Genomic DNA, 16043 nt, shown 5'->3' on the forward strand with positions numbered 1-16043 from the left:
TAATTGTTTTTATTACAGAAGCGAATTGTGCACCACAGTTATATTTCACCAATATGTAGGTGCTTTGTAGTAAATGCTATGAAAAAACATACTACTTTCATCTAAGGCATTTCTTTCCTTCAAGCAGAGTCTGGAGATACTTTAACTGTGAAGTTTCACTGAAGATATGTCTAGTGGTTGAGGTCTGAATGATTCTCCAAAGTAAGTGTCTAAAGTGTGATTATTGGCTGAATACACGTTAGGTTCTTAGAGATTGATGTGAGCCTTATGTCTCAACAGAAGTCACTTCTGCCTTCTCAGTTACCCATTCAACTCTTTGAGATCAGTGATGAGGGAACATATTATCTTTTTATGGCTTTTGTATACTTTATGTAAACTAATTTAATATTGGCAAATAGCCAGAAAAATAAAGAAGAAATATGTTTCAATACTCTGACAGTGTTAGACTGCTTCCTTGTAGTAAGCTAAGAGAGTTGTCAAAATTCTTCTATATTATTGGGTCAAGGAAATAATTATTCCAAAGTTTGAAGTTCTACTCATGAAGCCATTTGGCTACAAGTGTATCTAGATGTTGTTTATTTAAAAATAGTTGTGATATTTTGGATTGTAGAGTATATATATATATATATATATATATATATAATTCAAAATATCATAATATTCACTATATCTAGCATACAGCATAATGTATATAATATTTATTTTGAGACATAAATATGTGAAAAAATATATGTGTATATATAATACATGTCAAATAATTATATTTAAAGATAAAAAGAATAAAGTAATTTGATATTTGAGTCAAATATAGAGTCTTAAACTGATATTCTTGTCTGCTGAACTAAATTCACTGTGGTTCTCCCAGGAATGATCTTGATTTTTGACTTTAGGAAAATTACTGTTTTGTTTTGTGTTTTACTCTAGTCCCTTCATCTGTACAATGGGATTTTGTCAAAAAACAATGATTACTAACCTGTTGACCATGGATTCCTGAGGGTTGCTGAGTTATTTTTTTAAAGCTCTCAATTCCAAATCAGCACCAATCTTTATTTACAAATGCCTAATGACTGCCTATAACATGCTGAAATGTAGTTAATGTAATAATATTTTTCAAAAAAGATATCTCAATTTATAGTGGCCAATTGTTATAATGTAATTTCTCAATGAGTTGACTAGCAGAATTTTTGTTTTGATTCTAAAAGCATCCTCATACTTGAACACATTTGGCAACCACTTAAAAAGATTAGCATTCAGGTCGCTTCCAACACAGCACAGTAAGTCCTTGAATAGTGTTTTGTTCAACGTTGTTTTAATTTGTTGAGAAATAAAACTCTCATCTGGCACCCTTTTCTCCACGCCTGTGTGGGTTCTGACCTGTTACTCTGGTTTCCTCCCATATCCCACAAATGTGCACATAAGGTGAATTGGCTGCCTACATTGTCCTTGTCTGGGTGAATGTGGATGTGTGTACAAGTTTGCTTTGCAGTGGGATGTTGTCCTGTTCAGAACTGGTTCCTACCTTGTGTCCTAAACTGCTGGATGGGTTCCAGCCACCTAGACCCTAAACTGGAATAAATGGATAATAATTATGTTATTTTCATTAATCTTTCTTAAGTATAGGAATAGCTCATATTCATTTAAACATTTAATGTAGAAGTGTTTGAATCTTTAGGTATTTGGTGATATTTAGTGACCAGAAATATGCCATAGGAATTTAACTCTTGTTTATATCAATTAGCCTATGGTAACATAGATTTATTACACATCATTTGCCTTAAAGTCGAAGTTTTCAAGAACCTATCCAGGACATTGAGAATTTACTGTAATGATTTTAGGATAATTTCATCATGTGTATTATAACTTGATTCAAACAAAAAGTCTACCTAGTAAAATGAGTTTTGTCTTATGGAACAGTTTTATACCATGTAACCTCTAAAACTTAAAATGTGATCCTTTTCATGGCCACTGTTAGAATGGCCATGTTAGACAATTCCTTGGTTTATCACACTTAAATATTTGATGTAAGAAAAGACAAAGAATCCCATATTTAAAGCATGGGAGGGTTGACTTGTGGATGTAGAGCAGCCCTTTGGTTATACATGATTCACTTACCAGTGGACCATAGCATGATTCTTTAATGTTCTATCTGATATTCATTCCCTTCTTTAACATTTTAGTATTCAAATAATAATTAGACTTTTTCAAGACAGGTGGTCACATTTCTCCTTTGACTCATGATAGTAAAAAAAGGAAAATGTTGTCATGATCTTTCTGCCTTTAATGGGACTTTCTGTGGTGTCATGTATTTCTGAGAACTCATCATTCTGGAATCCATAGAGTGTCACATTAATAATTGTTCAGTCTCAGACTTCTCCCACAGATTTTTTTTTTTTCTGAGATTGAGTCTCACTTTGTAACCCAGGCTGGAGTGCAGTGGCATGATCTCGGCTCACTGCAATCTTCCCTTTCCAGGTTCAAGAGATTGTCCTGCCTCAGCCTCCCAAGTAGCTGGGACAACAGGTGCACAACACCATGCCCAGCTAATTTTTCTTTGTTTAGTAGAGACAGGGTTTCACTGTGTTGGTCAGGATGGTCTCAATCTCTTGACCTTGTGATCCGCCTGCCTCTGCCTCCCAAAGTACTGGCATTATAGGCTTGAGCCATCACGGCCGGCGATCTCTCACAGAATTTTAAAAACTCCTATCAACCCATCAATTTTCTTCTAACTGATACTGGAAGAAACTGGAATAGAAATATCTGTGTGTTGAAGACTTGTTGGAGTAACTGTATATATAATGCCCTAATTCAAGGAACTATCCTTTAAACCCCAATCCTGCATTTCTATATGCATATATGTTGAGTGTGACCCCACAGATTTACCTGTAAAGGATCTGACTGCAGTTTAGTTGATCAGGTTTTTTCTCATACAATTTTTTTTTTAATTTGGGACACTGGAGTGCTGGTGCATTAATGGCTCTGGAGCTAAAAGTTCATGTGGAATAGCAAGGTGGTGCTTATTTTCCACAGTACTCTTAGTGAAACAGAAATGGAAGCTTGCAGAGGGAGGAAAAGCAATATATATAGTGACAAAAACATCTTAAAAAAAAAGAGATAAACTGTTTTCTGAATTTTCCTCTATCCAGTAAACCTCAATGGTACTTCTTTTTCTGTGTGTAAGTTGCCCTTTTATGTGCCAATATATTCCTCCTCTTCCTTTTGCTTATCTGAATATTTTTTTGCAACAGAAATACTAATAACTAACACAGTTAGTATTTCTCGACTAACCCAGACTCTCATATGCTGGAGGATAAGCCCATTGTAGTCTACTGGTAGTGTTGCTAATAACCACCATTTTGCTTCTGATGTTGGCATGAGACCCATCCTTTCAAGCTCCCTGGGGAATAATTCCATCTGTATAACAAGGTCTGTTATTCTTTTCCACTCTAACAAATTATATACATTTCAATTTCTTATCACTTCCATTCTCTGATACTGAAACGGAAAAAATGATCTTTTTTACTTTGCTAATAAGCTCACAAAGTCCTCTTGTCTTAAACTACCAATTTCCTGTAAAGATTTTTATAATCTGGACCTTTCCTTTTAAAGTCCCCCTTTTTTGAGGGGGAGCGGGGATAGAATCCCTTTCTCAAAACTGAGGAATGAGTCGCAGGAACTATCTTGAGGGCCAACTTCAGTAGACTGCATCATGCAGTTTCAAAATATGTCTGCTTCAATCAAAACCTACTGACAGTGAGTCAAATGCATATTTTCTGACTCTCTTCCCTTAGGATAACTTACTTCTCACAAGGCCCCTTGATTGTTCATGCACATAAACTCTGATGGATCCACTTCAACAATTTTAAAAACGTAGACAAGTCTGAGTCCACAGGATTGCAGACTTTTACCTCTCAAACTTTGATTTCCAGTGAACCATTTTGATATTAACTCTTCATGACATAAATTAACCATGTGTGACTTTGAGCATCCAGAAGACCTGTCACATGAACTAAAGCTGTTGATTACCTACTGCCCATCTTCATTCTGAATATTGGTTTACTTATGTATTTCTAGCTTTTGTATTCTGTCAACCTATTCTGTTCACTCCATGCTAAAACTCACAAATACCAACTGCTTCCTGTAATCAGATGCTCTTTACTTGTGTCATATGTAGCTGTTTCAGAGTCATACTGGAGGTCTAAAGTCTTCTGCTGTGCGTCAACTTACAATTTGATAAGCATGCACCTCGTATTTACCTGAATTATTAAAAAAATCTAAAAACTCTTTGAACACAAATTAAATAACTTAAAGGTTAAGTTACAAAATAAATGCATATGTATATCAAAACATAATGCATACATAAAGTATGGCTTATTTTGAAGTTGTCTGAAGGTAAAATGAGAAAAAACTATCCATATTTGAAGAAACACTTCATAAAAACTGCAGATATTATATAATAAAAGTCTTTAGAGGAAATTAAGATCTAAAAATACAGTGACAGTTTCCTTAACAAATTTGTAAAACTCTGTGATGAGGTTCAGAATAGCTTATTTAAGATTCACCAAGGTCTTATCAGAGCTGTTTTAAGATTTTTAAAAATTATTTTTATTTCCATAAATTCTAGATTTATTTTTTATACATCTAGGAACATAATTCATACTGTCTATAAGAAAATCTATTGAAATACTCCTAGCCTACTATTTCTGGAAATTAACTTCAGGACATTAGAATGTCTGGATAATATTCCCTCTTCCCTTTTCCATCCCTATCACAGAATTGGCCCAATACCTGACGAGAACCAAAACAATTTGGTATTTTTTACAAAAGTGTAATGTAGCTAGCCTAGAGTTAGAACCTGTACAATGCCATTTTATAAAGAGACAAAACAGTTTGCATTCTCCTCACAATGACTGCTAGCCATGGCCTCTGTAAACTGCTAAGTTTACTTTGCAAAATGCAAAGAGAGGTAAAGCTGTATACCTTCTCTTATCTGTAACTGCCAGAATTGCTGGCCTCTGTTTACCAGTACTGACCAGAGTAAGCACCCCCAGATAATTCCATCCTGGTGCTAAGTAACCTAAAATTATGTGGACCCCACACCCATCCAAATAATGTATAAACTAATGTTTATCTTGACCTCTGTAAACCACTTAAGTGGCAATCGGAATGACAAAAGTCTCCTGGCCCTTGGAATGTCCAGAGCACCCCTCAACCTCCTCTCTGCCCAGGAGGTGATTTACAGTCTTTCATCCCCATCTCCACTCTTCACCCCCACTCCCAAGGTGGTTTTGCTGGTATTAAAAGGTCTTGTCACCCTTCTTTCTCTGCCATGGGTTGGAGAGATGTGAGTTTTCCGTGGTCGCCGGCAATAAACCCTGCAATTTGGCATACTTTTGTCTTGGTGTTGACTTTCTATGCTCGGTCCGATACAACAAAAGGACTGTGAGACTGATACTTAACTTCTTGCCCCTCCCTCAATTAGATCAATACTGCTAGAAACTCTTACTGTACAAGTGGAGGTTTCCATATGGTAATGGAAACAGTCTACTCAATTTAGATTCAAATGTACCAGTCATTTACTGTGAGCTGAGTATTGGGTAAGCACTTTTACATAAAACGTGGTTTGCAACCCTGACAGAAACACAGCTAGGTAGGGCTCATGCTCCCTTTTCAGATGAGGTCCCCCAGCTGGTGAGTTAATTTGAAACCCAGTGTCCTTGACATTCTGAGTAGCTCTGCTTAAGAGAGAACAGCCTGGACGGCAGGTAATAAACTGCATGAGGACCTCATTAGGAGGCTCTGTACTTAACCTTAAAAGATCACTTTAGATTTCCAGTACATCAGGCAGTTTTTTGGCTGGCCACCACCTTCACATATATTTCCCATTTTCTTTAGGTATTCACTGTCTTCCTACCTCATCTTCTGGAAGACAGCAGGAATATCATTTCCAAAGCTGAGTTACTTCAGGAAGGAGTATGAAGATAAAATGTAGAACTGAGTGTAGATTCTTTTTTCTTGGAAAACTTTTATTATAGCATAAAGCAAATGTCCTCTCAGTGAGTGAGCATTTATAGATGGCTTGGAGGAAACAGAAGAGATAATCGAGTCAGTATAGAGATTAGGTAGTATAACATTTTCATTCTTCCTAGGAGAAAACCAAAGCTCAAAGAAAGGTAATGGACTCCTCAAAGGAGTCTAACTCTACAATGATGGCACAAGCACACACACCCAGGGCTCCTGACTCCTGGTCAATACTTTTTCTTACATTTATTTATTTATTTATATTTATATATATATTTTTTTGACGGAGTTTCGCTCTTGTTACCCAGGCTGGAGTGCAATGGCGCAATCTCGGCTCACCACAAGCTCCGCCTTCTGGGTTCAGCCAATTCTCCTGCCTCAGCCTCCTGAGTAGCTGGGATTACAGGCACGCGCCACCATGCCCAGCTAATCTTTTTGTATTTTTAGTAGAGACGGGGTTTCACCATGTTGACCAGGATGGTCTCCATCTCTTGACCTCGTGATCCACCCACCTCAGTCTCCCAAAGTGCTGGGATTACAGGCTTGAGCCACTGCGTCCAGCCTTTTCTTACATTTATTACCCTATACTGCTCTTTGCATACATGGATCCTACAAGTACACTGGCTCTTCTTTTTTTTTTTTTCTGAGATGGAGTTTTGCTCTTGTTACCCAGGCTAGAGTGCAATGGCACGATCTCAGCTCACCGCAACCTCTGCCTCCTGGGTTCAGGCAATTCTCTTGCCTCAGCTTCCTGAGTAGCTGGGATTACAGTCATGTGCCACCAAGCCCAGCTAATTTTTTGTATTTTTAGTAGAGACGGGGTTTCACCATGTTGACCGGGATGGTCTAGATCTCTTGACCTCGTGCTCCACCAGCCTCTGCCTCCCAAAGTGCTGGGATTACAGGCGTACAGGCATGAGCCACCATGCTTAGCCCAGCTCTTTCTTTTATTTAAAACTGTACATCTATATAATCAGGTCATTATTTACCAAAGCCATTACAGAGACAATAGATGGATCTGATAACAAATTACTGGACAGGCTATTTTCTCTAATCACATTTGGAGGAAAATTAAACAGTAGCTAAAAAAGGAGATTTGAGAAAACCAAACAGCGTTATTCAATTCTTTATAAGTAGGACAAATTTAGGATTCAAGTTTTTGGCATAAACCTCAGCATTAATTGGTCAAAATTCTAAGTTCACTTTTTGTACCAGCTACAACATAATAGCTGTGGTATTGTTGTCCAGGTGACACTGTCCTTTCCAATCTAGTTATTCTCTGGGCTTGAGCTTAAAGCTTTCATCCCTCGAGAATTGAAAGCTGATTGTATATTATATTACATAACCATTGGAGACACACTGAACCCATTCTCCACCATCAAAGGAATAGGCCACTAGAAGGCTTTGAGCAGCCCTGGCAAGTAGTTAAGCTTTATGTGAGGCTGGGTATAATGAGCAATTCCACTCCTGTGCAAGAAGAGATTTGTACTTCCCTAAGCAAATTGGCTTGAAAGAAACCACTGTGGTGTCCTCTAATAGGTCACATTATTTCTTCTGCAGCAATTCTACATCTGTCACTGTGTTTTCTGAGTAGAAGTTTTTTCTAAATACTGGTAAAACAAATCCATAGAAATCTACCCTTGGTATCTGGGAAAGACACTTGGAGAATCATCTTTCCCTTTTCCAACATTCAATGTAGGGTTATTCTAGGGCACATTTATTGGGGTACAAAATAGCTTATTTTTTTTCTTAGAACATTGTGAGGCAAAGTTTACTATGCATTAGATGCTTCAGATTCAACAGGCAACAAGACATTTTCTCTGATCTCAGAGAACTCTTTATGAAAAAAGGAAAATAAAAATGTAAGTTTTTCTCTTATCCAATTACACACTGGCAGTAGTTGACTGATCTAAGATTTGAGCTCAAGCTGAGTTTGATTCCAGAGCGAGAATGCTTAACTATTACACCACCCTGCTTTTAAATGACATTATGTTGGAACTTCACCTTGCTCTTTAAGTCTTTCTAGATCTTTTATGAACGATAACTAAAACAATTATTTGAAGAGAAAAACTAGCATTCTCTAGATGCTCTTATTTTTTGTTATGCACGAACATTTAAAAATACATATCCTATATTTGCCTAGAGGCAATGAAAACATGAAGGATACAACATTTTAAATTTTAGTTAAATTCTGTATACTATCTGCTTGGGAACATAGGAATTGTGAAAGGGGCTATGGGGGCAGGTATGATCATGAGCAAGGCTTTATTCTAGGCTACTCTGGATAGGAGCTTGCAGTGTGTACACTCACATTTGTCGTTTTAGATATCCCACAATTGTTATTTTAGAACCACTAACGAACATGTGATTAGGTCAGAACTGAAGTGTGATATGTTTGAAGTTAACTTCCACTTAAATGGAAAATTGCATAACATCTGAAAGAAGCCAAAAGGAAACACATATAACTTCACCCTTTCAAAAGGCTTTAAGCTGTTATTTAATTTCCACCAAATCACTTTGAGGCTCAGAATTTTCATCTCTGTTTCACAGATAAGAAGGAGTAGAAAAGATGGGAGGTTCAACATCTTGCCCTAGGCCACATAACAAATGAATATCAGAATAGAGATCAGAACTCTGCAAAAGTTGGGTTCTTTTGACTTCTCTACTTTGAGGACAATGCATCTTGAAAACTGACCCAGTCTTTGAAAAGCGAGGGTACTTGGTAAAATTCTTTCTTTTTCTAAGATAAAAATCTTCTGACTTTTAGTTCAGGTTATTTGGAAACTCCTTACTCTCCAAAAAAGCATTGAGTGAAAAAAATATATTAAAAAACAATGGTGGAAATTGAAGTAACACAAAGCCCCCAAGCTTTTGATTTAGTTATCAACCCTACCTGTCTAGCATTATCAAAACCAATTTACCCCTTTACTTGGCAAAATGTATGTCTTAGATTACCCTAATAGTATTGTACCATACTTCTAACTGATTTTTGAGAATGATCTAGACAGGCTTGACTTCTTTTTTTCAATCCCTTCTTCCAGGGTACAAAAATCAGCAAATTAATTTACTTTGGAGAAGGAGTAGTTTCTTCCATTTTTCTAACACAGCCATTCCAACACAGGGGTGAGAAAAAGTTACTAACAACTAACATAACTTTAATCATGGATATGCAAGTGGTGACCTAATTCCCTTTCTCCTTCTTGCAGAGACATTCATGCTCCTCTCAACCTCATTTGTACCAATTTGCAGATGATGTGTATACAACCCCATCATTTGACCCATACACACATTTTTGGTACCAGGGAAATAATATAGGTCACTAGCGGCAATTAAAGCAGGAAAAAACTGCTCATAAACCCCCAGGGGATTCATAAGGTAGATAATAGGGTAGAGAGGTAGGGCAGAAAAGTCAGACAGAAACAGAAAAGGAAATAATAGCTACAGAATATCCATTGGTACCTCGTGATTACCTGAGAGGAGGGAAGGCTTTCTAGGTACTTCTCTTCTTGTCGCTACCCATTATTCTCCATTCCATCCTTACATGACAGTTCTACTTGATTCATTGAATTCCACATATTAATGTAAAATATTTCTTCAGTTTTTTTGACTATGTAACCATGTTTGAAATATTCCTATAGCATATTTGTATTCCTTTTCCTCCTTGGGAAAAAAAGTCAAATATCATACTATCTACATACACTAGTTATCTATTGTGGTGGGACCACTTACCACCAAATTTACCTGCTTAAATTAACACATGTGTATCTTCTTATCATATTGTAGGAGTACAGCTTATCTGGGTCTTCTGGTATAGGATTTCTCACCAAGGTTGAAAACAATATTTTGGCTGGGGTTATGGTCTCATCTGAAGGCTCAACTGGAGAGTGATCAACTTCCAAGCTCACTCATTTTCGTTTCTTCAGAGCTGGTGGACTGAGAACCTCAGTTCTTCACTGATTGATGCCCAGACAGGTGGTAAAACATTATTTCTGGGTATGTCTATGAGGGTGTTTCCAGATAAGATTAGATTTGAATCTGTAGACTGAGTAAAGAAGATCATTCTCACCAATGTGGGTGGACATCATCTAATTGCTGAGAGCCAGGAGAAAACAAAAAGAGGTAGAGGAAGGGCAAATTATCTCTCTCTTCTTGTGCTGGGATTTGCATTTTCTCCTGGTCTTGGATATCAGTTCTGCTGGTTCTTGGGTCTTGGAACTTGGACTATGACTCACACCATAGACTCTTCTGGTTCTCAGGCTTTTGGGCTTGGGCTAGCACTACACCAATGGGTTCCTTAGGTCTCCAGCTTGCAGATAGCAGGTTGTGGAAATTCTCCACTCCTATAATTTTGTCAGAATTATTCATGATATATCTCTTTGTGTTTATCTTTATACATTCTATTTGTTCTGTTTCTTTGGAGAATTATGAATATTATGTTAAAGTAGGTAAGAATATATATTCTTCCCCCAACTCTCTGTAGTATCTTAAGGTGACATATACCAGAAATTGTTAAAGCCTCACTTCTGACATATTAATCCTCAGGAGGAAGGATCTATGAAGAGTTGTGCCAGTTTTTGATGATCAGAAATGTAAGCGTCTGTGAGGCAGAGGTAGGAGTTCTGTGAGAGGTAATTAGAGAACTGCAGGAAGGCCAAGCCCTGACAGTAGTCATTCCCACTCTGCTTTGAAATCTAATTCAGCTTCTTACAATACATTTCATAGAAACAGACAAAGAAGTCAATAGGGTCCCAGTATATTTCTTATCATCTCACATAAAGCTGGCCATGAGTAACCTGAGGATAATGTTCATTTTGAATCTCCCTCCTAATGATCAGGGTAAAAAAATCTCCCTTCTAATGATCAGGGTTATTTTATTATATATTTACCTACTACATCCAGTAAAAAGTCCCTGGATCTCTTTTCAAAGCATAATCATACTTAATTCAGTTTAACTACATGGACAGATGTAGAAGGATTTAGAAATGTTAGTTCTTAAGTTCTCAGACAAGATTGGAAGCCATTTTGTAACAACAGAACACATATCTTCGTGCCAAATTTTAATAATGAGGAAAAGTAGAGCATAGAAACAGAGTGAGTTTTCAGAAACAGGCTCCATGTTATTGCCTAGACAACTTCAACTAGAAGTCCTTATGTCATTTTATTAATTAACATGTGTTTGTATATGATGAGTGGACTATCTATATTTTAATCACTTAATAAAAAATAGACCAGCTCCTATTCTTCAAGAGTTTATGGGAAACAAAAACATACATGCTGATTCGTATATTAAATACATATTTACTGACAGCTGATTTTATACTACCAATTTGTGCTAATCATTGGATAAAATAAAATACATTAAGAAATTTCTTCCTTTCTGGAGCATATATAAATGTCAGAAAAATAGATAACAAATAAGTAAATACTTAAAACAATTACAGATTGTGATAAAATGCAAAAAAAAAACAAACTGTGCAATATGACAGATAATAAAAACTAATAGCTAGTTAGTCACAAAGAACTCCTCAAAAGAGGTGAATTTATTTAGGCTGAGCTTTGAAAGAGAAATCATATGAAAACTGTGGGAAAGGTAGTTTATGGAGGTGGTTTAGCAAAGGTAAAGACTTTATAGACAACACTTGACTTGTTCTAGATACAGAACGAAGGTCAGTGTGACGTTAGCGCCAATAATCATAGGGAGCAGTAGAGGCTTGAGACAGTTTTCATGTGTCTTGTAGTCATGGTAAGATTTTGATTTTTTTTTCCATGTACAATGAACAGTTTTTAATTGGGAAAAGGGGCATCTGATATACATTTTAAAAGTACCACTCCATTGTTTGTGTAGAGAATGGATTAAATGTAGGCAGAATTAGGGTGACTGCATAGCAGCTTATTGAAAATATCCAGAAAAGATATGGTAGTCATGGAATGAGAGGGGACAAATCCAAAATATATTTGCAAGTAGGGACTTACTGGTGGTTTGAAAGATATAAAAGGAAACATCAGAAAATGTTCTCAGGTGTTATGTTTCAGTCTCTAGGTATATGATGCTATCATTCATTGAGGTGGAGGTATGTATATAGTGGAGAGAGAGAGGAGGCAATTAGGAGTTCAAATATGTGAATAATTTGAAAACACAATTTCACTGCATGAAACCATAAAAATACAACAATCAATGAAATGTCTTCAGTTGTAGAGGTGGTACATATTAGCTAACTAAAAAAGTTTAATTTGATACAGTTTCTGAAAGAGGTGATACTTAAGTCATAGCTCAAAGGAGGACAGGACTGCCTCAGGAACAACAGGCGGAGCAGCAACATGCATTCCTTGTACAGGACCCTCAAATACTTGTATTTAAATTAGTTCAGGTCATCAGGAAGTGAACTGCTCCATTCTGAAGGTGTGAATACCTTTATGACAGTCAGTTCCTGGATGGAACCTTCTCTGAGATGATTCTAAGAAGAACATTGCTTGGCATTGAACCACTCCATGCCACAACTTGTACAAATTGTCTGAATGAATTAAATGATGGTGTTTGTGTTTTGGCAAAGTGGAAAACATAAATCCCACTGTGGTGGGTGCTCTGTGGAAAGCATCCAGGATAGAAGAGGCAGACAAGCCATGAAACTGGATGACAGGAATGACTGGCTGTGCTTTATGCTGTTCTGTATGATTCCTGGGGCTGTCAGTCAATGATCAGCAGAGGGACCTCCAAGACTAAAACCCTTTTCTGGAAGTAAATTAGAGATTCAGGGGAGCACATTCACTCTTCAGACAAGGAGAAGGCGCTTTAGTGAATGAGAAACTCAAGGTGGCTTAGTGAAGTGCACGTCTCTCTTAGACAGTGAGGGCACTTAGGTACATGGACGACTGTTGTTGAGTTGCCAGGTGTATTCAGCTCTAGAAATGAATCCCTAAGGACTAAGTCATTGTATGATAGTCCCAATCTTCCTTCAGAAAACAGACAAACAACAAACAAGCAAAACACAGCATATATATTTACATGTATAATAAAAACAGCAGTGTAGTTAGCATTAAAAATACGGATTCTCCTTTCCTTTTACTGAAGGGCTAAATACTGAGTCACCACAATGCAATGGCCAAGAGAGAATACTCTCCAGCACATCAGTTCCAGAGCTGGGAATGTATCCCAGACTTCTCTCCAAAAATTTTCCTTCCCCTTCCTTTCTACGTTACTGCCTTATCCACTTCCTTCTTCATTTTAACTACAAATCATAAGTGGATACCACATGTATGAAGTTAGAACACATATACCAATATGCAAAGGAGAGGTCATTTGCATGTTTTCTGGCACTACTGAAGCAAGGTTAATTTAACTCTTCATAGAATATTAAGAAACATAATAAACAAAATGTCCTGGGGGCCAACGTAGGGCCACCAAAATCCAGGGATCACATACATTTATATAAAACTTCCTTCAGCTATGAGGCCTATTTCTTTCCAGTAATGTGCCGTGTAATGAAACTGAATGATTTATTTAAACAATATTCTTTTTTATTATTAAAAATCAAATAGTTTATCCTAAAGCATGTTTCCCTGCAAGGGAAAGAGTTGTTCAGGGTAAGGACAGCTTAGGCAGTGGGTCTCAAATGCCAGCAAGCATCCAAATTACCAAGAGAGCTTGTTAAAATGTATTGCCCCACCCGACTTCTAGAATTTTGGATTTAGAAGATGTGGGGTGAGGTCAGAAAATTTGCATTTTTGATAAGTTTACAGGGGATTCTAATGCTGCTGGTCATGAAACACTTTTGAAGAACTCTTTTTCTAGAGTTTTGCTTTTCCAAATGCATTACCCAGAACATCAGGCCCCAACCCAGGATTACTGAATCTGAATCTGCGTTTTTGATAAGATCCCCAAATGATCCTCTTATTTTTAAACAAAAATTTTATTATGATAGAATTTGAATGTCATACAATCTACTCAAAGAGTACAATTCATTGGTTTTTGGTATATTTATAGAAGTGTGCTACCATCACCACTATATAAATTTAGAATACTTTGATTACTCCCAAAAGAATCTCTGTAGCCATCAGCAGTCAGACACCATTCTCCTGTCTTCTTAGTCCTTAGAAACCACAAATCCACTTTCAGTTTCTAGGGATTTGCCTATTTTGGACATTTCACAGAAATGAAATCATACATATGGTTGCTTTTGTGACTGGCTCTTTCACTTAGCCAAATGTTTTAAAGGTTCACCCATTTTGCAATGTGTATCAGTGCTTCATTTCTTTTTATGCCTGAAAAATACTGCATTGAATGAATAGATCAAATTTGCTTATCTGTTCATCAGTTGATGGACAGTGGATTGTTTTCACCTTTTAGTTGTTGCGAATAATGCTTCTGTGAACATTTGTGCACTGGCTTTTGTGTGGACATGTATTTTTAATTCTCTTGTTTATAGCTAGGAACATGATCACTGGATCGTATGATGCTTCTGTGTTTAACTTTTTGAGGATCTCTCAAACTATTTTCCAAATTGGATGCACTAGTTAACAATCCCCCCTGGCAACCTATAAAGGTTCCAATTTCTTCACATTCTTGCTAATAGTTATTATTGTCCATCTTTTTTATGTCATCCCCAATGTCTGTGAAGTGGTATGCCATTTTTGTATTAATTTGCATTTCCCTAATGACTAATGATGCTGAGCATATTTTCATGTGTTTTCTGCCCATTTGTTTGTATTCTTTGGAGAAATGTCTGTTCAAATGCCAAGTCATTCTCATGCACATTAACATTTGAGAAGTGCAGGCCTACGTGAGGTTTCAGATTATACCCTCACTTATATCTAGAACAGTGGCTGTCAACCGGGAGTGGCTTTGCCCCTGAGGATATTTGGCAATGTCAGGAGACACTTTTGGTAGTCACAACTCAGGGAGTCCTACTGTCATCTAGTGGGTAGAGGACAAGGATGCTACTAAACTTTTTACAACACACAAGGCAGGCCTTCATAACAACGAATTAGCCAGACCACTGATGACATTACAAAACTCTTATCTAGAGTGGCCAACCATCCTGTTTTCCAGGAATGAAGATGTTGCTCTCTCACAGCACTTTCAGTGTTAAAAAGGAGGCCATGTGTGGCAAACTGGGGTGGTTAGGATTACCCCACCTCACAGGGCTGTGAGCATTCTCGGTAGGTCATTTCTAACACTCATAGTTGAAAGAGAGTTCACAGTGTATATGATAAACACCAAGGAGCTGGAAAAGCAGCTTCACAGGGACTCCCCCACATTTATCCCTAGGAGCTTTGGGGTGATTCCAGCCAGCCAGGGTCCCATGAGAAATCCAGGCTTCCTTGCAGCCTTCTACCTCTGTGTCTCCATGCATTGTAAGCCAGATTCTGCTGCTAAGGGTTACTGACTGCAAGAATGAGTGACTGCTGCCCAGCATCCGAGGCTTGCTGCTGCCTTTGACCCTCTCCTGTTTCTTTCAAAAGGGGCATAACAATAGGAACAATACAGCATGGGTGGCTGATTGGAGTCCAGGGACAAAAGCATAAAAACCATCACAGCTTCTCTAGTTGGAGAGTGGTGGAATCACAGTGTGTCAGAAACAGAAAGGACCCTGGAGAGTGTGTCCACCCCCTCATTTTATGGAGCCTGCGTGGTTCAGCTTTGGAACAAAGAGCAGTGCGTTAGATTCATTACCACTTAGGGGTCATGTGAGAATAATGCCCTTTTAATTGTCAGAATGAAAAAAAGAGCGAAACACTCCCTTTCAAAATCCTAAACGCCCCACTGGGAAAGGTCCAGTCACATTTAGAGAAGGAAGTGTTCCTGATCTAGCTCGGCTAGTGAAAGTGACACATGGTTATGTTAGGAGCAGAGCAGAGGTTCTCAAACCTGAGAGAGCCTCAGAACCGCCTGCAGGGCTTGGTCAAACACAGAGGCACCTCCAAGGTTGATGATTTGGTAGCTGCAGGGTAAAACCTGAGAAGTGCATTTCTAACAAGTTCCCACTGCTGAAGCCGAGTGAGAGACTGTTTTCCTGATCCTTTCTACT

Source organism: Callithrix jacchus, chromosome 14 (genome assembly GCF_049354715.1).
Source record: "Callithrix jacchus isolate 240 chromosome 14, calJac240_pri, whole genome shotgun sequence".
Lineage (NCBI taxonomy): Eukaryota > Metazoa > Chordata > Mammalia > Primates > Cebidae > Callithrix > Callithrix jacchus.